Consider the following 24149-nt stretch of genomic DNA (forward strand, 5'->3'; position numbering starts at 1 on the left):
CCTGCACCCCAGGAGGGAGCTATGATAGAGGAAAGGCTGCCTCACCCTGGGGACCTCCCTCACTGGCCAGGAGTTCAGCCTGGAGAGACAGGGGACTTCAGAGGCTGGAGAGGAAAGTTTGTGAGCTGGCATGTGGCCCCACAAGGCAGAGAGAGACCAGCACAGATGGTCCTGGCCACATCACTGTGCTTCCCAGCCCCAGATGCTCGCCTGCTGGTGTGTGCAGTGACTGGCTTCAGCAGACAGACCTGGAGGGACAACTTGGTTTGGTAATACAGAGACAGCCCAAAGGGTCTTTCTGGCCACAGAGAGAAAGAGTCACGATTGTTATTGTGTGTAGATTTCGTTTTTTTTTTTTTTTTTTTTTTTTTTTTTTATTCTTTGAATCAGCCATGGATTTACATGTATTCCCAATCCCGATCCCCCCTCCCACCTCCCTCTCCACCCGATTCCTCTGGGTCTTCCCAGTGCACCAGGCCGGAGCACTTGTCTCATGCATCCCACCTGGGCTGGTGATCTGTTTCACCATAGATAGTATACATGCTGTTCTTTTGAAATATCCCACCCTCACCTTCTCCCACAGAGTTCAAAAGTCTGTTCTGTATTTCTGTGTCTCTTTTTCTGTTTTGCATATAGGGTTATCGTTATCACCTTTCTAAATTCCATATATATGTGTTAGTATGCTGTAATGTTCTTTATCTTTCTGGCTTACTTCACTCTGTATAATGGGCTCCAGCTTCATCCATCTCATTAGGACTGGTTCAAATGAATTCTTTTTAATGGCTGAGTAATATTCCATGGTGTATATGTACCACAGCTTCCTTATCCATTCATCTGCTGATGGGCATCTAGGTTGCTTCCATGTCCTGGCTATTATAAACAGTGCTGCGATGAACATTGGGGTGCACATGTCTCTTTCAGATCTGGTTTCCTCAGTGTGTATGCCCAGAAGTGGGATTGCTGGGTCATATGGCAGTTCTATTTCCAGTTTTTTAAGAAATCTCCACACTGTTTTCCATAGCGGCTGTACTAGTTTGCATTCCCACCAACAGTGTAAGAGGGTTCCCTTTTCTCCACACCCTCTCCAGCATTTATTGCTTGTAGACTTTTGGATAGCAGCCATCCTGACTGGGGTGTAATGGTACCTCATTGTGGTTTTGATTTGCATTTCTCTAATAATGAGTGATGTTGAGCACCTTTTCATGTGTTTGTTAGCCATCTGTATGTCTTCTTTGGAGAAATGTCTGTTTAGTTCTTTGGCCCATTTTTTGATTGGGTCATTTATTTTTCTGGAATTGAGCTTCAGGAGTTGCTTGTATATTTTTGAGATTAATCCTTTGTCTGTTTCTTCATTTGCTATTATTTTCTCCCAATCTGAGGGCTGTCTTTTCACCTTACTTATAGTTTCCTTTGTAGTGCAAAAGCTTTTAAGTTTCATTAGGTCCCATTTGTTTATTTTTGCTTTTATTTCCAATATTCTGGGAGGTGGGTCATAGAGGATCTTGCTGTGATTTATGTCGGAGAGTGTTTTGCCGATGTTCTCCTCTAGGAGTTTTATAGTTTCTGGTCTTACATTTAGATCTTTAATCCATTTTGAGTTTATTTTTGTGTATGGTGTTAGAAAGTGTTCTAGTTTCATTCTTTTACAAGTGGTTGACCAGTTTTCCCAGCACCACTTGTTAAAGAGGTTGTCTTTTTTCCATTGTATATCCTTGCCTCCTTTGTCAAAGATAAGGTGTCCATAGGTTCGTGGATTTATCTCTGGGCTTTCTATTCTGTTCCATTGATCTATATTTCTGTCTTTGTGCCAGTACCATACTGTCTTGATGACTGTGGCTTTGTAGTAGAGTCTGAAGTCAGGCAGGTTGATTCCTCCAGTTCCATTCTTCTTTCTCAAGATTACTTTGGCTATTCGAGGTTTTTTGTATTTCCATACAAATTGTGAAATTATTTGTTCTAGTTCTGTGAAAAATACCGTTGGTAGCTTGATAGGGATTGCATTGAATCTATAGACTGCTTTGGGTAGAATAGCCATTTTGACAATATTGATTCTTCCAATCCATGAACACGGTATGTTTCTCCATCTGTTTGTGTCCTCTTTGATTTCTTTCATCAGTGTTTTATAGTTTTCTATGTATAGGTCTTTTGTTTCTTTAGGTAGATATACTCCTAAGTATTTTATTCTTTTTGTTGCAATGGTGAATGGTATTGTTTCCTTAATTTCTCTTTCTGTTTTTTCATTGTTAGTATATAGGAATGCAAGGGATTTCTGTGTGTTAATTTTATATCCTGCAACTTTACTATATTCATTGATTAGCTCTAGTAATTTTCTGGTAGAGTCTTTAGGGTTTTCTATATAGAGGATCATGTCATCTGCAAACAGTGAGAGTTTTACTTCTTCTTTTCCTATCTGGATTCCTTTTACTTCTTTTTCTGCTCTGATTGCTGTGGCCAGAACTTCCAACACTATGTTGAATAGTAGTGGTGAGAGTGGGCACCCTTGTCTTGTTCCTGATTTCAGGGGAAATGCTTTCAATTTTTCACCATTGAGGGTGATGCTTGCTGTGGGTTTGTCATATATAGCTTTTATTATGTTGAGGTATGTTCCTTCTATTCCTGCTTTTTGGAGAGTTTTAATCATAAATGAGTGTTGAATTTTGTCAAAGGCTTTCTCTGCATCTATTGAGATAATCATATGGTTTTTATCTTTCAGTTTGTTAATGTGGTGTATTACATTGATTGATTTACAGATATTAAAGAATCCTTGCATTCCTGGGATAAAGCCCACTTGGTCATGGTGTATGATTTTTTTAATATGTTGTTGGATTCTGTTTGCTAGAATTTTGTTAAGGATTTTTGCATCTATATTCATCAGTGATATTGGCCTGTAGTTTTCTTTTTTTGTGGCATCTTTGTCTGGTTTTGGAATTAGGGTGATGGTGGCCTCATAGAATGAGTTTGGAAGTTTACCTTCTTCTGCAATTTTCTGGAAGAGTTTGAGTAAGATAGGTGTTAGCTCTTCTCTAAATTTTTGGTAGAATTCAGCTGTGAAGCCATCTGGTCCTGGGCTTTTGTTTGCTGGAAGATTTTTGATTACAGTTTCGATTTCCTTGCTTGTGATGGGTCTGTTAAGATCTTCTATTTCTTCCTGGTTCAGTTTTGGAAAGTTATACTTTTCTAAGAATTTGTCCATTTCATCCAAGTTGTCCATTTTATTGGCATAGAGCTGCTGGTAGTAGTCTCTTATGATCCTTTGTATTTCAGTGTTGTCTGTTGTGATCTCTCCATTTTCATTTCTAATTTTGTTGATTTGGTTCTTCTCCCTTTGTTTCTTAATGAGTCTTGCTAATGGTTTGTCAATTTTGTTTATTTTTTCAAAAAACCAGCTTTTAGCTTTGTTGATTTTTGCTATGGTCTCTTTAGTTTCTTTTGCATTTATTTCTGCCCTGATTTTTAAGATTTCTTTCCTTCTGCAAACTCTGGGGTTCTTCATTTCTTCCTTCTCTAATTGCTTTAGGTGTAGAGTTAGGTTATTTATTTGGTTTTTTTCTTGTTTCTTGATGTAAGCCTGTAATGCTATGAACCTTCCCCTTAGCACTGCTTTTACAGTGTCCCATAGGTTTTGGGTTGTTGTGTTTTCATTTTCATTCATTTCTATACATATTTTGATTTCTTTTTTGATTTCTTCTATGATTTGTTGGTTATTCAGAAGCGTGTTATTTAGCCTCCATATGTTTGAAGTTTTAACAATTTTTTTCCTGTAATTGAGATCTAATCTTACTGCACTGTGGTCAGAAAAGATGACTGGAATGATTTCAATTTTTTTTTAATTTTCCAAGACCAGATTTATGGCCCAGGATGTGATCTATTCTGGAGAATGTTCCGTGTGCACTTGAGAAAAAGGTGAAGTTGATTGTTTTGGGGTAAAATGTCCTATAGATATCAATTAGGTCTAGCTGGTCCATTGTGTCATTTAAGGTTTGTGTTTCCTTGTTAATTTTCTGTTTAGTTGATCTATCCATAGTTGTGAGTGGGGTATTAAAGTCTCCCACTATTATTGTGTTACTATTAATTTCCTCTTTCATACTCGTTAGTGTTTGCCGTACATATTGCGGTGCTCCTATGTTGGGTGCATATATATTTATAATTGTTATATCTTCTTCTTGGATTGATCCTTTGATCATTATGTAGTGTCCTTCTTTGTCTCTTTTCACATCCTTTATTTGAAAGTCTATTTTATCTGATATGAGTATTGCGACTCCTGTTTTCTTTTGGTCTCCGTTTGCATGAAATATTTTTTTCCAGCCCTTCACTTTTAGTCTGTATGTGTCTCTTGTTTTGAGGTGGGTCTCCTGTAGACAGCATATATAGGGGTCTTGTTTTTGTATCCATTCAGCCAGTCTTTGTCTTTTGGTTGGGGCATTCAACCCATTTACATTTAAGGTAATTATTGATAGGTGTGGTCCCGTTGCCATTTACTTTGTTGTTTTGGGTTCACGTTTATACAACCTTTCTGCATTTCCTGTCTAGAGAAGATCCTTTAGCATTTGCTGAAGAGCTGGTTTGGTGGTGCTGAATTCTCTCAGCTTTTGCTTGTCTGTAAAGCTTTTGAATTCTCCTTCATATCTGAATGAGATCCTTGCTGGATACAGTAATCTAGGTTGTAGGTTATTCTCTTTCATTACTTTCAGGACGTCCTGCCATTCCCTTCTGGCCTGGAGGGTTTCTATTGATCGATCAGCTGTTATCCTTATGGGAATCCCTTTGTGTGTTATTTGTTGTTTTTCCCTTGCTGCTTTTAATATTTGTTCTTTGTGTTTGATCTTTGTTAATTTGATTAATATGTGTCTTGGGGTGTTTCGCCTTGGGTTTATCCTGTTTGGGACTCTCTGGGTTTCTTGGACTTGGGTGGCTATTTCCTTCCCCATTTTAGGGAAGTTTTCAGCTATTATCTCCTCGAGTATTTTCTCATGGCCTTTCTTTTTGTCTTCTTCTTCTGGAACTCCTATGATTCGAATGTTGGGGTGTTTCACAGTGTCCCATAGGTCCCTGAGGTTGTCCTCATTTCTTTTGATCCTTTTTTCTTTTTTCCTCTCTGCTTCATTTATTTCCACCATTTTATCTTCTATCTCACTTATCCTATCTTCTGCCTCCGTTATTCTACTCTTGGTTCCCTCCAAAGTGTTTTTGATCTCATTCATTGCATTATTCATTTTTAATTGACTCTTTTTTATTTCTTCTAGGTCTTTATTAAACATTTCTTGAATCTTTTCAATCTTTGTTTCCAGGCTATTTATCTGTAACTCCATTTTGTTTTCAAGATTTTGGATCATTTTTATTATCATTATTCTAAATTCTTTTTCAGGTAGATTCCCTATCTCCTCCTCTTTTGTTTGACTTGGTGGGCATTTTTCATGTTCCTTTACCTGTTGGGTATTTCTTTGCCTTTTCATCTTGTTTAGATTGCTGTATCTGGAGTGGGCTTTCTGTATTCTGGAGGTCTGTGGTTCCTTTTTGTTGTGGAGGATTAACCCAGTGGGTGGGGTTAGACGATTGGCTTGTCAAGATTTCCTGGTTAGGGAAGCGTGCGTCAGTGTTCTGGTGCGTGGAACTTGATTTCTTCTCTTTGGAGAGCAATGGAGTGCCCAGTAATGAGTTTTGAGATGAGTCTATGTGTTAGGTGTGACCTTGGGCAGCCTGTATGTTGATGTTCAGGGCTATGTTCCTGCGTTGCTGGAGAATTTGCGTGGTATGTCTTGCTCTAAAACTTATTGGCTCTTGGGTGGTGGTTGGTTTCAGTGTAGGTATGAAGGCTTTTGGACAGTCACTTATTACTTAAAGTTCCATGTAGTCAGGAGTTTTCTGGTGTTCTCAGGTTTTGGGCTTAAGTCTCCTGCCTCTGGATTTCAGTTTTATTCTTCCTGTAGTCTCAGGACTTCTCCAACTATACAGCCCTGATAAGAAAACTTCTAGGTTAATGGCTAAAAGATTCTCCCCCGTTAGGGACACCCAGAGAGGTTCACAGAGTTACATGAAGAAGAGGAGAGGGAGGAGGGAGATAGAGATGAGCAGGAGGAGAAAAAGGGGGACTCAAGAGGGGAGAGACAGATCTACGCAGCTGTCTGTTCCCAGAGTGTTCTCCGTAGCCCAGTCACCTACAAAGATTCATAGAATTGGATTGGGAAGAGAAGGGGAAAGGAGGAAATAGAGGTGTTCTGAGGTAGAAAACAGAGTCAAGATTGGGAGAGAATAATCTTCGGTTTAAAAATAGGGCTTCTCTTCTTTTTTTTCTTTTTCTGTAAGGTTATAGTGTATTGAAAATGAAAATTAAGGAGTAGTAGAGGAGTACTAGAGGACTTTAAAAGAAATAAGAGAAAAAGAAAAATAGAAAATAGAAGAGAAAAAGGAAAGAAAAAAAAGAAGAAAAAAGAAAAAAAAAAGAAAAAAAAAAAAAAGAAAGAAAAAAAAAATTTTTTTTTTCCCCCTAATTAAAAAATCGTAGAAGTCTATGGAAATGAAAGTTAAGGAGTAATGGGGGAGTAATAGGGGATTTTAAAGGAAAATAAAAGAGAAAAAATAAAAAATAAAAAAAGGAAAAAAAAAAGAAAAAAAAGAAAAATGTAAAATTGTATCTAGGAGTTTCTCTGGAGCTGTTTCGGTCAGTGTGGGTTCGGCTCAGTTTCAGATAGCTCCTCGTTCCAGCTTACGCTTCTCGATATCTACAGGCCTCTTCCGGTGTAGTCAATGTTTCCTAGAGGGATTTTAATCTGTTGCACCAGTCCCTTCTGAAGCAGTTCCCTTTGTTTATTTGGCTTCTGTTTGCCGGTCTCTTCAGAGCCTCATTTCCGCTCTGACACAGGCGGGCGGAGGTGGACTCTAACTCAGGTAGCTAGTTCCGTCGCGCTGCCGGGAGGGGCTGGCGCTATGGGGACGGGCTTGGGCTGCGGGGTCGGGCTGGCGCTGCCGGGAGGGGCTGACGCTGCTTTCTCCGTCTGCGCTGCTCAGGCTCCCGGCTGTTCTATATGGAGCGCGCCCCGCGCTGCGCGAGGCTCCAGCCCTCGGGTGTTCCACAAAAGCGCGGAGCGAAAAGCTGCGCCTGCTCTCTGTGCCTTTCCCGTCAGAGCGGTCCAGGCAGCCAGGGGCTTGGTGGGCGCACTCTCCCCAGGTGTGGCGCGCCCCCTCCCTTCCACGGACCCAGTTTCAGTTTCCTCTGGCGCCAGTCGGGTGCGCGCGCCTTCTGCCCTCCGCGTCCCCAGCCCCAGTCCCCGCCCGCGCCGGTCGGGTGCCTGCGCCCTGTGTCTCGCCGCGACCTTCCCCTCCCCCCTGCCTCCTGCCTCCGGCGGGGCTGGGCCAGTCCGCAGCCTGCGAGGTCCTCTCTGGACCCTCTCGGTCTCTTTGTTCTGCAAGCGGCCGGCAGTGTGTTTGGGCCGGTTAATTTACTCTCTCTCTTTTGGTCTCCCACAGTTCAAGTTGGCACCTCACAGAAGCTCCCTCCGATTGTCCTCAGGGCTCTCAGGCCCGGACCCTACCCCAAGCAATGCCGCCTAAGAGTTCCCGGGACGGATCTCCGTCCTTAGCTCTTTTGTCTCACTTTTTATCTTTTATATTTTGTCCTACCTCCTTTCGAAGACAATGGGCTGCTTTTCTGGGCGCCTGATGACCTCAGCTAGCGATCAGAAGTTGTTTCGCGAAGTTTGCTCTGTGTTCAGTTATTCTTTTGATGAATTTGTAGGAGAGAAAGTGATCTCCCCGTCCTACTCCTCCGCCATCTTGGCTCCTCCTTCCAGAATTGATCTGTGTGTAGATTTCTACATACTCTCTATAGAAAACCATAAAGATGCCACACAAAAGCTATTATTAATAGAACTGATAAAGGATTTCAGCAAGGTAGCGGGATACAAGATTAATATACAGAAATCTGTCGGATTTCTTTACACTAGCTATGAAATATCAGGAAGAGAAAGTAAAAAGCAAACCTGTTTAAAATTGTGTCAAAAATACCTAGCAGTAAACCAAGGAGATGGAAGATTTATATGTTGAGAACTATAAAACATTAATAAAGAAAATCAAAGGTGATTCAACGAAATGAAAAGATACTCTATACTCTTGGATTGAAAGACATAATTTTGCTAAAATGGTCATACTGCCTGAAGCAATCTACAGATTTAATGTGATCTCTATCAAATTACTGATGGCACTTTTCACAGTGCTAGGATAAATAATCCTAACATGTACATAGAACAACAAAAGACCAAGAATTGCCAAAGCAGTACTGAGGAAAATGAACAAAGCAGGAGGCATAAACCTCCCAGGCTTCAGACAATACTACAAAGCTACAGTAATCAAAACAGCATGGTGTTGGCACAAAAACAGACACGTGGATCAATGGAACGGAATAGAGAGCCCAGAAATAAACCTACACACGTATGGTCAATTAGTTTTTGACAAAGAAGGCAAGAATATATAATGGAGAAAGGACAGTCTCTTCAGCAAGTGTTGCTGGGAAGCTGGACAGCTGCATGTAAGTCAAAGAAGTTAGAACACACCCTCACACCATACACAAAAATAAACTCAAAATGGCCTAAAGACTTAGCCTCCAATTAAAATAATTTTTTTTAAAGGTTAAAATATAAGGCATGCCACCATAAAACTCCTAGAAGAGAATATAGGTAAAACATTCTCTTAACTAAATCATAGCAAGTTTTCTTAGGTTGGTCTCCCAAGGCAACAGAAATAAAAGCAAAAGTAAACAAATGGGACCTAATGCAGACTCATTAGCTTTTGCATGGCAGAGGAAACTATAAACAAAACAAAAAGACAACCTTCACAATGGGAGAAAAATAATTGCTAATGATGCGACTGGCAAGAACTTAATTTCCAAATTATACAAACAGTTCATACAACTCAATAACAGAAAGCAAATAACCCCATCAAGAAATGGGAAAAAGATGTAGATAGCCATTTTTCCAAAGGAGACAATTCACACTGATAACCAGCAGGCACATGAAAAGATGCCCAATATCACTAATTACTAGAGAAATGCAAATCAAAACCACAATGAAGTATCACGTCACACTGGTCAGAATGCCATCATCAAAAAGTCTACAAATAATAAATATTGGAGAGGGTGTGGAGAAGAGAGAACCCTCCTGCACTGCTGCTGGGAATATAAATTGGCACAGCCACTGTGGAAAACAGAATGGAGGTTCCCTTAAAAACTAAAAATAGAGTTACGACATGATCCAGCAGTCCTACTCCTGGGCAAATGCCCAAAAAAGACAAAAACTAATTGGAAAAGATACATGCACCCCAGTGTTCATAGCAGCACTATTTACAATATCCAAAACTTGGGAGCAACCTAAATGTCCATCAATAGATGAATGGATAAAGAAGGTATGGTACATATATATGATGGAATATTAGCTACAAAAGGAGTAAAATAATGCCATTTGCAGCAATATGGATAGACCAGAGATTGTTATATTGAGTGAAGGAAGTCAGGAAGAAAAAGTGTCATATGATATCGCCTATCTATATGTGGAATCTTAAAAATAGTACAGATGAACTTACTTACAAAACAGAAACACAGACACAGAAAACTAAGTTGTAGTTACCAAAGGGGAAGAGAGGGGAGGGATGAATTGGGAGTATGGGATTAACAGATGTGCACTGCTATATGTAAAATAAACAACGAGGATTTACTATAGAGCACAGGGAACTGTACTCAATAACTTGTAATCAACTATGATGGAAAAGAATTTTTAAAAAAGAATGTAGGCATATACACACACATATATATGACCAAATCACTTTTCTCTGTAGCTGAAACTAACAAAGTATTGTAAATCAATAAAAATTAAAATGTGAACTGTAATGCAGACAGCCACTGGTTAAGTATTCTGTGAAGACTTTGGTGGAATAAAGTCCACTATCTGTATATATTACTTACATGAGTCAGTAGGTGACATGCTAGGAATGATCATCCAGGTTCAGTAAGTAACCAGGTTTTTTTTAATAAGGTAAATGAGGAGGAATTTGAATATACAGGTTGGCAAGATAAGAATCCTGAAACGTGGACCACAGTGAATGGAACAGACCTAGGGAATTCATTAACAGCAAGGTCAAGGCAGAGTCAGCTGCAAAGATACAGGATGAAGGAAAGCTGACTTAACAGATGCACCCATGAAAGTGAGGCTTAGCTTGCCATAAGGAAATAAGAGCCCCAACTGGGATGTTGTAACAAGTCACTGCAAGTGCTGTGGCTTCAGATAACATACATGCTTCATCACCTTGTTTGGTGCCCAGGTTCTCAGGGACCCGCAGTGCCGTGATCCAACTGGATTCTCATCTGGAGCTCCCAGCCCTCCTCCATGCTCATCCGGTTGTTGGCAAAATCCACTTCCTGGAGGTTGTAGAACTGAGGCCCTTGACCACTAGCAGCTGCCTGACATTCATAGCAGGACTGTTTGCTTATTCTCGGCCAAAGTGTGTCTGCCAGGAGAGACATTTGTTAAGAGCTGTCACCTGATCAAGTCAGGCCCACACAGATACTCTCCCTGTTAATCTGGGACCTTAATGACATCTGCAAGATCCCTTTGCTTCTGACATAAAACCTCATCAAGGCATGGTACCCATCATGCATTTGGATCAAGCTGTGTGAAGAGACAAGCAAGGGATATGAAGCTGGGTAAGCTTATGTTGATTGGAAGTACTCTGCTCCAGGCCTCTGCTTGGGAGGGGTGTGTGCAAACTGAAATGGGCCAAAAGGTGGAGAAGGCACTTAGGAGAGTCACAGGGACAGATGAGGATGGTCTGGGGATGCTTATTTCGAGAATACTAAGGGAGGATATAGTAGTTGTCTTCAGATATTTGAAGGGCTATCATTGAGAAGAAGAATTTCACTTTTGGCCTTCAGAGAGGCATGATGCGCCATCCTGAAACACTTATCCTGGCCCCAGCACTTGCCTGCCATGTTCTTTCCTAGCTCCAGTTCAGTGCTTATCTGAATTCCAGAGGAGCAGAGCCCTGGTCTTAGTCTTCAGCAATCACACATATTGTGGATACTCAGTAAATAGAGAAATAACCATGGCAAAGGCACATTTCCACTGGACTGATCTACTGAAGGGTGTGCTCCAATCCAAGGAGTGTCTCCTCCCCTTATTTCTCTAGACCCTCAAAGGGTCAACTGGCACCAGAAAATCAGGAGCATTCAGAAGTGTCTGGTGTCCAAGTGGACAACAGTCAGCTGCCTCGAATAAAAAACATCCACACCATTATTTTGTATTTAATCATATAAAGCATATGTACCAGCTTGAAAAGTTGCCACATGTGTCTTACCTGAGGCATTAGAATTAACATTCAGTTGCCCCTTTCTAACTACATTTCAGAAAATTCTTTTAGTATTTCAGAAACTCAGTATCATTTCCATCTTCTTTAAGTCTTCTGCTTGTATCTGCTTTTCCCCAGGATGATGTGGTAGATCAGAATGCTGTGGGCCCTGGGGTCAAGTGGGCACTGGTTTCAGATCCCAAGTCACCCATAGATGTCTGCTCTGTCTCACTGAGCCATTTTCTTTCCCATAAAAATGGGGGTGATTCTGTCTCTAAAGGAGTCTTTGAAAACCTAATAGAGTAACATACAGAATAAACTGTATAGTTGGTGCTTCATAAATACATCTACTTTCTGAAAATTACTTCTGAAGTAACTGGACAAGAATCCTTGAGCATTTAGAATTCTCATTTAGCCATACCATAACATTAGTGATGTGAAATTCTGCTAAACATGATCTGCTAAGTGTCAGGCAGAGGGAGGAATTGACACTCAGGGTCCCTGTCTCCTGACACAGTGCTCGTTCCTTACCCAGGGCATCCTTGATGCTCACAGGCACCCCAGTGACATAGGGGCAGATGCAGTGGCCGAGTTCATGCATATCTGGCTGTGTTTCGTCCACTGAACGTGCTGCTGTGAGTCTGGTCTGTGCCAACTACAGGCCTAAGTGGGGACATCCCCCCCACCCCTCAGGAAGGCGACCCTCTTCCACTGATAACTCCTTGTGTGGCTCACAAGTAGTGTAAAACCAGTATTGAGGGTATTACTGTAGCGGCTGTTTACCAGGTACAAGGCCCTGCGCTAGGTGGTGGTTGTGAATTATCTAAGGTCTGTAGTGGGCTTCCCTGGTGGATCAGTGGTAGAGAATCTGCCTTCAATGCGGGAGACACAGGTTTGATCCTTGGGTTTGGGAAGATCCCCTGGAGAAGGAAATGGCAACCCACTCCAGTACTCTAGTCTGGGAAATTCCATGAACAGGAGCCTGGCAGGCTATAGTCCACAGGGTCAAAAAGAGTCAGACACAACTTAGCAACTAAACAACAACTGTCTGTATTGCTGCAGTTTTCCTGCTTTAGTGAGGAAAGTGAAGCTCAGAGACTGAGTGACTTGCTCTTCCGGCTCACATAGCTGGTCAGTACAGAGCCAGGGCTTCCAACCCAGAATGTTCTTAATGTCTTAAAATCAGTAATTATAGGTTAAGATTTAAAAAACAAAAAAGACTGTGGCAATCCAAGAAAGTGAGATTATTTGGCTCCCTTGGAGGAAGCGAGAGCACTGGGAAGACGCATCACCAGAGCATGGGAAAAAGTGAAGCTGCGGCTTCTCTGTGAGCCAGTCCTTTCCTGGCAGCATCTTGGAACAGAACCAACTATAGCAGAGCTTTCTGGTTTAATATGAGCCGCAGAGTGACTTTTTTCTGTAGTGCTTTCACTTCTTTCTCTCATCTCTGCTTAGTTAACCTCAGGCACCTGCCTGGCCTGCTGGGCAGCCACGCAGTCAGCAGGCCCAGCGCTGGCCCCCGAGGAACGGGGGACGCTGCTCCTGGTCCCCTGGGCCACGGCCGCTGCAGGCTGAGCAGGATACTGTGAGCCGGGGGCTTGATGGCCCACAGGACAGCCGAGTTTTCCTTTTCTTTCTGTTTGCCCTTCCAAGTTGAGAATCAACCCCAGTCTCCCCCTACTTTGTCCCCCTGCCTCTCCTCACTCAGGCCCCACTGCAGGCTCACATTCTATGTACACAGTACTGTCCTAATATTTCTCTTTTCTCCAGGCAGGAAATAAGAACTCATTTTTTAGAGCCATTCAGGAAGTCGTCCAGAGTTATAATGGCCTATTATCTAATGGCCAGAGTTTACTTAGGCTTTCACTGCTTCCACTGCCCACTTGAAACAAGGAAAAATATTTCCCCCGCCACCGTGAGTGTGCTATTTACACTGACCACAAGCACTCGGACGTGGCGAGTTTCCCTCCAGACACGGATCCACGGAGCTGCCCTGCTGCCCAGGACCGCACTTCAGGCTAACACTATCTCGTGTTCATTTAAGAAGTCTTTCAGTTACTTTCTTTTAGTCTGTGATCTGAACATTGTGCTCACAATCCCTTTATTTAACCCTTCATTGCTTACAGAGTTGATCACCCCGAGCTGTGGTACTTATTAAAAATGGGTATCCCTAGGCCTGTAACTGAGATTACGGGAGGGTGGGCCTCCAGAACACTCACATTCTAAGTCTTGTTTTCTGAACCCAAGGCAGAGCATGTGCTTGTACGAAAGATGGTTTGTGCCTAAAGTGTGTAAAACATTTCAAATGTGTGGCAAAATGTGCTTTATGGTCACCAAAGATTTGTTATTTTTATTAGGAGCGTTAATGACAGGAACAGACCTTGCGGAAAGATTGAGAAAGCAGCCTTTGCTCAGCTGCTGTCCGCGCTGCGGTGATGAGCTGGGTCGCCCTCTCGGGGTCCGTGAACACCCACACCCGCAGCCGGGGCCCCGCCCCGTGGGCCGAGCTCTCCTGCAGGTTACGGGCAGGCCTGGCCCTGAGTCAGGCTCACAGGAGCCTGTGCAGGTGAGCGGGGAACATTCCAGCACCTGGTGTGCAGCGGCCCCTCCCTCCGCACCCTTCCCTCTGTGTCACAGGCCACAGGAAGGGACCCACGGCAGGAACTCGGGGTGTGTGTGTCCGGAGCTGCCCGCGGAGGAGGTGATAGAGGGAAACGGGGATCTCCTTCCTCAGATCCTGGAAAGTGCTCCCTCTCCACGTCCTGGCATCCGCCACACCTGCCTGGCGCCCATTCCTCTCAGTCGGGGTGACACCCCCACAGAGCCTGAGGTGCCAAGGCGGAAACAGGAGAAGAAAACCTGGGTTCAGACTCTGCACTCACCTCGCGCCCCTGCCCTGCTCTGTCAGGCCCCCTTGGCACACATGGTGGACGAGCCAGAAATCCATTCTGTAAAACTGCAAGACAGATGCTAGAAATGTGCCTAGGATGTCTTCATGAGCCAGAACACAGGTGCCTTCAAGGACATTTAACCACTTTGCCCTGAGTGTTTGCACTCTCCCTGAATGGAGCCCAAGCCACACTTCTGGTTATTCAGATTACACGGGGGTAATTTCAAAGTAATTTAAAAGGCAACTGCCACTGCTGGGCATCTGCACTGCAAATTAAATGCCTGGCACATGACTTTATTAAGGTAATAGTTCATTACAATACAAATTACACGTGCCACCTGGGTGCCCTCACCGGCACCCACCCCTGTGATTAGCAGCGGCCATCGCCCGCCCTCTCAGCCCTGATGAAAGCCTCCATCATTCTGCTAATGGGGACGCAGCCCTCTTATCAGCCCCATTTGTTCCTTTTTTTTTTTTTTTTTTTTTTAATGCTGACACTGTTTTCTTTCTGGAATGAAAAGCCTCTGCTGATTAAATTGAAATGTATGTCTCACTCCTGTCCCTTTGAATGTGAAGACCTCCTGCACTCCCCCATTCTTCCTCTTCTGCTCCTTCTCTATGCTTAACTGTCTTCATTTATTTATTTGTTTGGCAGTATTTTAATTACTTGACACAGAAATGCCTCATCTTTGTAAAAAGTTCAGTGGTAGCAGAAAGTCAGAGAGTGTAGAGAACCAAGCTCTCAGATGCCACTTCCACCAGCCAGTTTGGGAGGTGCCTTCCAGAATTTGTTCTCCGTATTTTACATGCAAAAATATGCAGAAACAAAAATAGTTTTTGTTTATAATTTTATACAGTGAGTTTATATAATGCAAACTCTTCTGCCTCTTGCTCCTTTTTTTTTAGCTTCACTTTACCTGAGAGCTTTCCAAATTGCAATAATGTGTACGAAACAGCCTCATCTGTGTGATTGTTCCTCGTCCTGGGGTGGCCTGCTGCTGCTGCTGGGCGTTTAGATGGCTTTAGATTTGTCAGCCAGAACAGTGCGGGCTGCAAGTGAACATGTTGACTCAGATTTTCTCTGCACACAGGAAGGGGTTTTCCAGAAGAGAGTTGGAAAGGAAAGAGTTTTCCATGGATTTTTCAGTCAAGTTTTTAAAAAATTTCCATCATACTCAGCAGTTGTAAATACATATGCAGAGCCCCAAATCATCAAGATCATTTCCCCATCTATCCTTTTGTGAAGCCAGGCATGTCACGCCAAGAAGTAATGTCACTTCACCACACCATCCTTCGCTATGCATCCCTAAAACTTCGAGTTTCCTGTCATCCCAAGGAGAGTGGAAGTTCAAGGAAGGCTCAAGCTGTTGGTCAGAAGAGTCTCTACTATGTTCTAAATCTGGCCCTGGGCAGGAGTCCATGAGGACTGCTTGAACAAGCGCAGAGCTTGCCTCATACCAGGCCCCTCAGCCTGCAGAAGAGCTGCTCTCACATGGCCAGACCCAGTCCTTCCTTGGTGTGCACATGCGAGTGAAGTTCAGCAGAACAGTACATACGGTACACACCCTTCATGACTAAGCTGCCTGTGACTTCTGCTGTGCTGGGGACAGAATGGCCCGTAACACAATATTGTGGGTGAAATATTGTAAACTGTCCCTTGCTTCATTTTGCACTCGGCCTGACAGTTCAATTAGATGCTGAGTTCTGCGAATTTATTTGAAGAGGTCAGGAAATGCCCTGGAGGCTGAGATCACGTGGCTGCCTGTCGTGGAGCAGCCACCTTAATTGCTGCGGTAAGCTCTGCATCAGGAGCATCAGCCCTGGCCTCCCGTGCAGCCTGCGGTGAAATGCGCCCCATGGAGGCTCCCGAGTCCTCGCTGCCCTTTAGGGGCGCTTGCAAATCCAAGCAGCCCTAGATCCAGCACTCACAATTCACCCACCCCCACAATTGTAGCACATGAACAACCCTGTTTTTCATTGTCCAGAACTGCTTTTTCTATATTTATTTTTGTATAATTGCTTTTGAAGAAATGGTTCAAATTTTATATCATGTGGAACATGTTAATAGAATCAAGATTATAAACCTTGTTCACCAGTGCACAACAGGCTGTCCTAGCAAATGTCACCAAGCTCCGTGACGAGCAGGTGACGTCATTCGTGTGCCAGGCTAATCATTAATACAGCCGCCTGCCGTGGCGTCAGCCTCTGGGCAGGGCTAGCTGGTAGTGCATCTCCAGCAGTTTGCAGATGATAAATGTGGTTTGATCATGTTGCTAAAGAGCTGTCAGTGTAGAGATTGGATTAGAGGTTAGGACTGGATGGGTTCTATTGCTAGCATTTCTACAAATGGCCAGTTAGAAAATTGAATTCAGCCTGAACACCTATGTGAAAAACTGTAATGTACACAGTTCACTTAATCAGTTACCTATATGTGTTCTACCATTCTAACCTGCCCTGTATTTTCACGTTTCTGATTTTAATAAAAAAAAAAAATCCAGACTTAAATGGGACTTTGAAAATTACTTGATTTATGTTGTCTTAACTTCCTGAAGCTGCGTGTAGGAAAAAGAGGATGAGCTAGTGGTCTCAGTGGCCCCCTACAGCATGAGCACCTGTCCGCCCCTCACACTGGGCAGCCTTTCGGGTCACTTCTGGTGGTCGTGTCCTGTGAGAGCAGATCTGCCTTTTAGTTCTGTTTTCTGTATTTGAAATTATCAAGATCATGTTTCCAGGCTTTTGAAATGAAGTTGCCTTTGTGTTGGTATTGGTCATTTTTTACTCCACTTAGTTTCGGAATCTCTAGCTTGACCAGTTTATAACCCAAATGGTAGTTTACAGTTAGTAATAAATCCCACAAATGACTGTAGTAGCCAAGTCCATATTCTCTTCCCACTGCTCATTTCCAGGTTTTAGTCCTAGTTAATGATAAACAAAACAGAGCGTGTCTCACCCTGATTGTAGAGCTCCTCTGCACTGTTCCTCCTTGCTCTCTCATGGGATCACCCAGCTGTCTCTTCTGGAAGCACTAATTTCTGCTCATATCTGTACACAGTCAACAATGAAAAAATGATTTTTTGAGAGGGAAACTGCATTTATATCTATTCTAATTTTGATGGAAACTTTCTCTAGAGATTGGGGTTTTGTTTTTAAAGTTTTTTCTTGTAAGCGTGGGAAAGTTTTTGTATCTGTTTTCCAAAGACTCACCTGAGTTTCTCTTAGGCAGTGTCATTTAAGACTCAGTGTTTTGAGTCTAGTCCACTCCTGGCGGCGGTGTTGGTCCTCCTGGTCACATTGTGACTGTTCCTGATGGCCCAGGAAGATAGGTGCCAACAGACACGCAGCAGTTGTCCTCATAAAACATTGGATATGTCGCAGATGATGGCAACACCATGCGCAGGACAGGAAGTGCATCCACCTAGAACTTAAGAGTACCGCAGCATGGGGTGCACATAACACCTAAAAAATGAAACTATTGTACAGACGCAGAGCATCACAAAGGCTTGTTTGTTTTCCCCATGACAAAGGAAAGTTTGTCTTTAAGACATCTGGCAATAACATTTTTCATTCGGAAGTTAATCTTAGAAATGAGTTTCCATTGACTGGTGAGGAGAATGAATTGTCCTAACCCAGCATCCAGCTGTCCATCCTTGGGAGAGAGAGCTCTTGACCTCTCGCGGTCAGTCAGGAGAGGCTGCAGCTTTGTGACAGTGCCAATTCTGGGATGTTTGCCTAAGGACCATCCTGAGCACAGCAAAGGGGCTCCGTGAACTGACCCTGCTACTGCCCAGGTGATCATACAGGACAAGCTGACCTCACGATAGGAGGTCCAGTCAGAGAGAAGTTTGCAGGCATCTAATTTTGGGGCAGTTGATAGAGCAGTGCTTGAAGACTCCTTAAATTAGTGACTAACATCTGGGTCATGGTTTCCTACTAAGCGATCATAATGAAAATAGGATGAGGAATCTACTCTAGAGCATTCTAGCAAATTTCCTTCTAACTTCATCTCTCCCTTATGCTAGATACTCTAAGACTTTGCATGCATGCTGCTATCTCAGATCAGTTTTGGAAGAGGGTGAAAGAAGTAAACATGTGGTGCTTTCCACTGCTTCTGACGATCATCATTGATTAGTACCACATGTTCATGTGCTCTAGACAGACCTTGCTTTCTAGCAGATTTCAAAGTCATTGTCTTTGAAATATTAGATTTCTAACATATTTCAGACTCATTATCTTTGAAATATTAGAAAGTTCCCAGCAATTTAGCAGAGGCATTTTGGGTCATTCAAAACCATGACTCATAGTAATGCAAATTCATGACTCTAACTTGAATTAAGACATCCAGACTTGGAAAGTTGCTCTGAAGGCTTTTTGGGGACTTGGAGCTCTGAGCTCCATCAGTAGTTTCTTCACTCCTCTTTCCTCAATGTGTGTGTGTGCTTAATCTCTAAGTTGTGTCCGACCTTTAGTGACCCTATGAACCTTTAGTGACCCCACCAGCCTCCTCTGTCCACGGAATTCTCCAGGCAAGAACACTGGAGAGGGTAGCCATTCCCTTCTCCAGGGGATTTTCCTGAACCAGGGATTGAAGGCAGGTCTCCTGCATTGCAGAAGGATTCTTTACCATGAGTCACCAGGAATGTCTTGCAAATGTGGACCAAAAAGATGGTCATTTCCCTGAGGACACTCCTTGATCCTGTTATTTTTGTGTAACTCCTGGTGCCCAGGCCTGCGGGACTTAGGGCAGGGTCTCTCCAGACCCCGAGGGTGCACTCGCTTGGAAATGCTGGGAGAAGGAATCTGTCACCTTGGAAACTTAGAGCCACCTCCAGCTAAACAGGAAAGTCAGTGGTGAACACAGGGTGATCCTGGGGCTTAATTCACTCTTAAGCTGATAAGAGAAGAACTTCTGGGAGATTTAGTTGAATAGATTCCACAGGGAAAAGAGAAAACAGTATTTTAAAACTCAAATTTGTATTTTCTTTTACTTTTGATTCAGTAAAAACTCTATAGGTTTTATAGAGCCTTAGAAGTCACCCTGTGGGGTTGAATGTATTGCTTTTGGCATGTTTGAAGCCATTACCACTGTTAAGAAAGAAAAAGTCACAAAACAGTGATAAGAGCAACAAAGATTAGATTGACAGCAGGGCATCGTGAAAACAAAATAATAGCTTATTGCCTCTATCCTCATAATTAAAATATATATATATATATACGCACACCCTGGCAACCTGGTTTAGATCCTGGACCCACGTAACATTCAGCAGCTGGGAGTGTGCACATCAGCCTCTTCAGTGGAGCCAAATGGAAGGCAGTCTGGGGTCAGGCAACTGTGCTCCTGCCAGAAACCACTCCTCTCCCCAAGGAACCCTCAGCTCAGTGAGTCTCAACTGAAATGGTCTGAAGAGCTTTCAAACACCAGTGCCCACCCCAGAATGATTAATTTGCAGATAACACTTTTTAAAGAACGTGCCATGACTTACTGAACATCTGACCCAATGATTCAGTCTATAAGTTCTTTCCCTTTAATTTTCATGGTAGTAAGTGCGAGTTTCCCACCTGTGTCTTCTAGGTTTGGCAACTCTTGGTTCTATTTCATAGCAGTGCTGGCTCTGTTGATCAGAATTCACTCATGGCTTCTTTCTAGAAGAGCATGGTGGTGATGGGGAGTTGTCTCCCCAGCAAGTAATAAAGGGTGAATTTGTACATCAGGACGTCTCTTCCTATTGGCTGCAGCTGTCTGCTGACTGTGAATAGTGTTGTTTCTGAACAGTTTGCAGTAACGTTGGGTTAAGAAAACGTGTCAGCACACCATGAGGTATCATCGGTGATGGAGACGGTGGCCTGGGGACTAGCTCATTCGTTCAGCAGGTTTCTCTCTCGGGCTGCTGAGCGTTTACTGAATGTTGGGCATGCAGATATGAAGCAGACACAGCCCTGCCCTCTCATCTCCCCCTTTGTTTCAGTCCAGTTAGGACAGAGCCAGGGGTCAGCGCTCAGAGGATTGACTGCACCTCTTCGTACCATGACCAGCCTTATTCTTCACTCCCTTGCTTGTTGTTGACCTGAACAGTATCTTCGGGGCTCACTTTCCTCACATGTGATATTTAAATGCTAATAGATGCTGCTGGCAGGGGCCTTAACCTGTTCAGTAACAAATGAAGCATCCCTTACTCTGTGCCCCCAGCTTCCAGCATTCCGGGCCCTCCCTGTTCCGACTGCTCCGGCAGCCCCTCCCCAGCACATTTCCCTGTGTCTGTGGCGCCCAGGCCCAGGTTACATCCTGAGCCTCTTCACTGACCACTTCCTCTGGGTCTCCTCTGAAGGGCTCCACAGTTGCTGCCCCGTAACTAGCATTTTGGGTACCAGGGTGTGAAGAGGAGTGAGCGGTATTTCAGAGCTCTCAGCTGCTGTCTCCAGATGATGAGGTCCCCACTTCCCAATCCTTAAGGTTTATCACTCAACGCCCTTGAGAATGACATTTGGAACTCCAGAGCTGTGTAATTCCAAATCACCTTTCCAGCCTGCTCCCACGGCATTATAGCTGTTTCACCTCAGAAATCTTAAAGCCTAATATCAGAAACCCAGATTTAATGCTTGTTGCAGCGCTTTGCTCTATCACACTTTGGAGATATTGCATTTTTTTTTTTTTTTAAACAAACTGAAGGTTTGTGGCAGCCCTGCATCAAAAAAGTCTTTTAGTGCCATTTTTCCAACAGCATATGCTTACTCTGTGTCACTTCTGGTATTCTTGCAATATTGCAACCTTTTTCATTATCATATTTGTTTTGGTGATCTGTGATTAGTGATCTTTAATGCTATTATTCCGAAAAGGTTACCACTCCCCGAAGGTTCAGACGATGATTAACAATTTTTTTAGCGATAAAGTACTTTTTTTCCATTGTAATCTACTTGCTTTACAATGTTGTGTTAGCTTCTGCTGTACAATAGAATGAATCCACCATAAGTATACGTATATCCTCCTCCCCTTGAGCCTCTATCCCACCCCCTCATCCCACTCCTCTAGATCATTGCAGAGCACTGGGCTGAGCTCCCTGTGCTAACAGCAGCTTCCCACCAGCTATCTATTTTACACATGGTAGTGTATACATGTCAGTCCTAATCTCCCAATCCGTCCCTTCCTCCTCTCCCCACCTCATGTCCACCCACATGTCCATTCTCTGCGTCTGTGTCTCTCTACCTGCCCTGAAATTGGGTTCATCTGTACAATTTTTCTAGATTCCACATACATGCATTAACATACACCATTTGTTTTTCTCTTTATGACTTACTTAACTCTGTATGACAATCTCTTGGTCCATCCATGTCTCTGTAAGTGACCCTATTTGTTCCTTTTTCTGGCTGCATAATACTCCATTGTCTATATGCACCACAACTTCTTTATCCATTCATCTGTCAACATGTTCCGGCTATTGTAAAGAGTGCCACCGTGAACACTGGGGTACATGTGTCTTTTCATATTATGGTTTTCTCAGGATATATGCCCAGTAGTGGGATTGCTGGCTCATGTGGTAGTTCTGTTTTTAGTTTTTTAAGAAATCACCACACTGTTCTCCATAGTGGCTGTATAAATTTACATTCCCACCAACAGTGCAAGAGGATTCCATTTTCTCCACACCCTCTCCATCATTTATTGTTTTGTAGATTTTTTGATGATGTCCATTCTGATTGGTGTGATGTGATACCTCATTGTAGTTTTGATTTGCATTTCTCTAACAATTAATGATGTTGAGCATCTTTTATGCACCTCTTGGCCATCTGTATAGCTTTTTTAGAGAAATGTCTGTTCAGGTCTTCCACCCATTTTTTGTTTGGGTTGGTTGTTTGTTTTTTTTTTTTTATAATGAATTATATGAGCTGTTTGTATATTTGGAAATCAATCCTTTGTCTGTTGCTTCATTTGCAAATGTTTTCTCCTACTTTTAGGGTTGTCTTTTTGTCTTGTTTATGGTTTCCTTTGCTTTGCAGAAACATTTAAGTTTAATTAGGTCCCGTTTGTTTATTTTTGTTTTTATTTCATTACTCTAGGAGATGGATCAAAAAATATCTTGCTGTGATTTGTGTCAAAGAGTGTTTTTCCTGTGTTTTCCTCTAAGAGTTTTATAGCCTGACATTTAGGTCTTTAATCCATCCTGAGTTTATTTTTGTGTATGGTGTTAAGTAGTGTTCTCATTTCACTCTTTTACATGTAACTGCCCCGTTTTCCCAGGACCACAATGTTGTTTTCTCCATTGTGTGGTCTTGCCTCCTTTTTCATAGATTAGGTGACCACAGGTGCATGGGTTTATCCCTGGACTTTCTGTCTTGATTACTTAGCTTTGTAGTGTAGCCTGAAGTTAGGAAGACTTATTCTTTCAGCTCCATTTTTCTTTCTCAAGATTGCTTTGACTTTTCAGGGTGTTTTGTGTTTCCATAAACAATTGTAAAATTTTTTGTTCTAATTCTGTGAAAAATGCCATTGGTAATTTGATAGGGATTGCATTGAATCTGTAGATTATTGCTTCGGGTAGTAGAGTCATTTTCACAATATTGATTCTTCCCACCTAAGAACATGATGTATTTCTCTATCTGTCTGTGTCGTCTCTGATTTTTTTCATCAGTATTTTGTAATTTTCTGAGTATAGGTCTTTTGCCTCCTTTCGTACATTTATTGCCAGGTATTTTATTCTTTTTGTTGTGATAGTAAATGGGATTGTTTCCTTAGCAATAAAGTATTTTTGAGTTAAAGTACGTACATTGCTTTTTTAGATATAATGTTATTGAACCCTTAATAGATTATGATATTGTGTAAATATAACCGGAAAACCAAAAAATCTGTGTGAGTCACTCTATTGTGATTTTCAATTTATTGCAATGATCTGGAACCAAAACCAAAAAACTTCCGAGGTCTGCCTGCACTATGGTTTGGAAAAAAAAAAAATGAGCAGCTAGGGTTGTATGAACACCTCATACTGTTTTCATTTTTTCACAATGAAGACTTCTCCCCTCTTATAAGAATGTCACCCCTCGTCTCTACTGGTTAAATTCTAGTATTCCTTCTGATCCCCAGTCTCTCTTTATCATCTCTCCAGATGTTCTATGGAAGCCTTCTTTTGCAGTTTTGAAGTGAATGAAGTCACTCAGTTATGTCTGACTCTTTGCAACCCCATGGACTGTAGCCTACCAGGCTCCTCCGTCCATGGGTTTTCCAGGCAAGCTTACTGGAGTGGGTTGCCATTTCCTTCTGCAGGAGATCTTCCCTACTTAGGGATTGAACCCGGGTCTCCTGCATTGTAGGCAGACGCTTTACCGTCTGAGCCACCAGGGAAGTCCAGTTTTAGTAAAGACTAAAACCTGTTGACCTGTTGACAATGCAGGAGACCCAGGTTCATTCCCTAAGTGGGGAAGATCTCCTGGAGAAGGAAATGGCAACCCACTCCAGTCCTCTTGCCTGGAAAATCCCATGGAAGGAGGAGCCTGGTAGGCTACAGTCCATGGGGTCGCAAAGAGTCGGACACGACTGAGTGACTTCACAAAACCTGTATATCTGTATAAAGGCTAAAACTTACCCTAAAACTTACCTACCATGTCTGGTTTGGAAACTGGTCGTCTGTCTGGAGCCACAGTTCCTCCTCATGTTCTCGGGGTACTGCCTCCCTTCTCTAACGCACGTTTGTGGGCTGTGTTGAAAGTATCCAGGCCACTTGCTGCCGAGTGTGGAGAGATGCTTGGTCGAGCTGGCCAGACACATCTGCTCTGATAAGCCACACAAGCACCCTCACAATCTTTCTCAGTCCTCCTGCAACATGAAGCCCTGTTTTTTCTGCTAATTTAGATAAAATTTCCTTTGTAAATCTTGGTAAAATGTAGACTTTAAACTTGTCATTGGTTTTCCAGTTATATAGTTATATTAACCACACAGAATCTTGTAAGA

The 24149-nt window shown here is 42.8% G+C and overlaps 1 protein-coding gene and 1 long non-coding RNA gene across 2 annotated transcripts in view; both read left to right on the forward strand.

The window, feature by feature from the left end:
• EGFR (epidermal growth factor receptor) overlaps positions 1-24149 on the forward strand; it is a 215023-nt gene that overhangs the window by 66271 nt on the left and 124603 nt on the right. The gene's annotated exons all lie outside the window — the stretch shown is intronic.
• LOC122682499 lies at positions 1778-22708 on the forward strand. The gene is made up of 3 exons (XR_006337403.1): positions 1778-1832; positions 3006-3009; positions 22553-22708. It is a non-coding gene; the product is annotated as an uncharacterized LOC122682499 (long non-coding RNA).

The sequence above is a fragment of the Cervus elaphus genome, chromosome 24 (assembly GCF_910594005.1).
Source record: "Cervus elaphus chromosome 24, mCerEla1.1, whole genome shotgun sequence".
Taxonomy (NCBI): domain Eukaryota; kingdom Metazoa; phylum Chordata; class Mammalia; order Artiodactyla; family Cervidae; genus Cervus; species Cervus elaphus.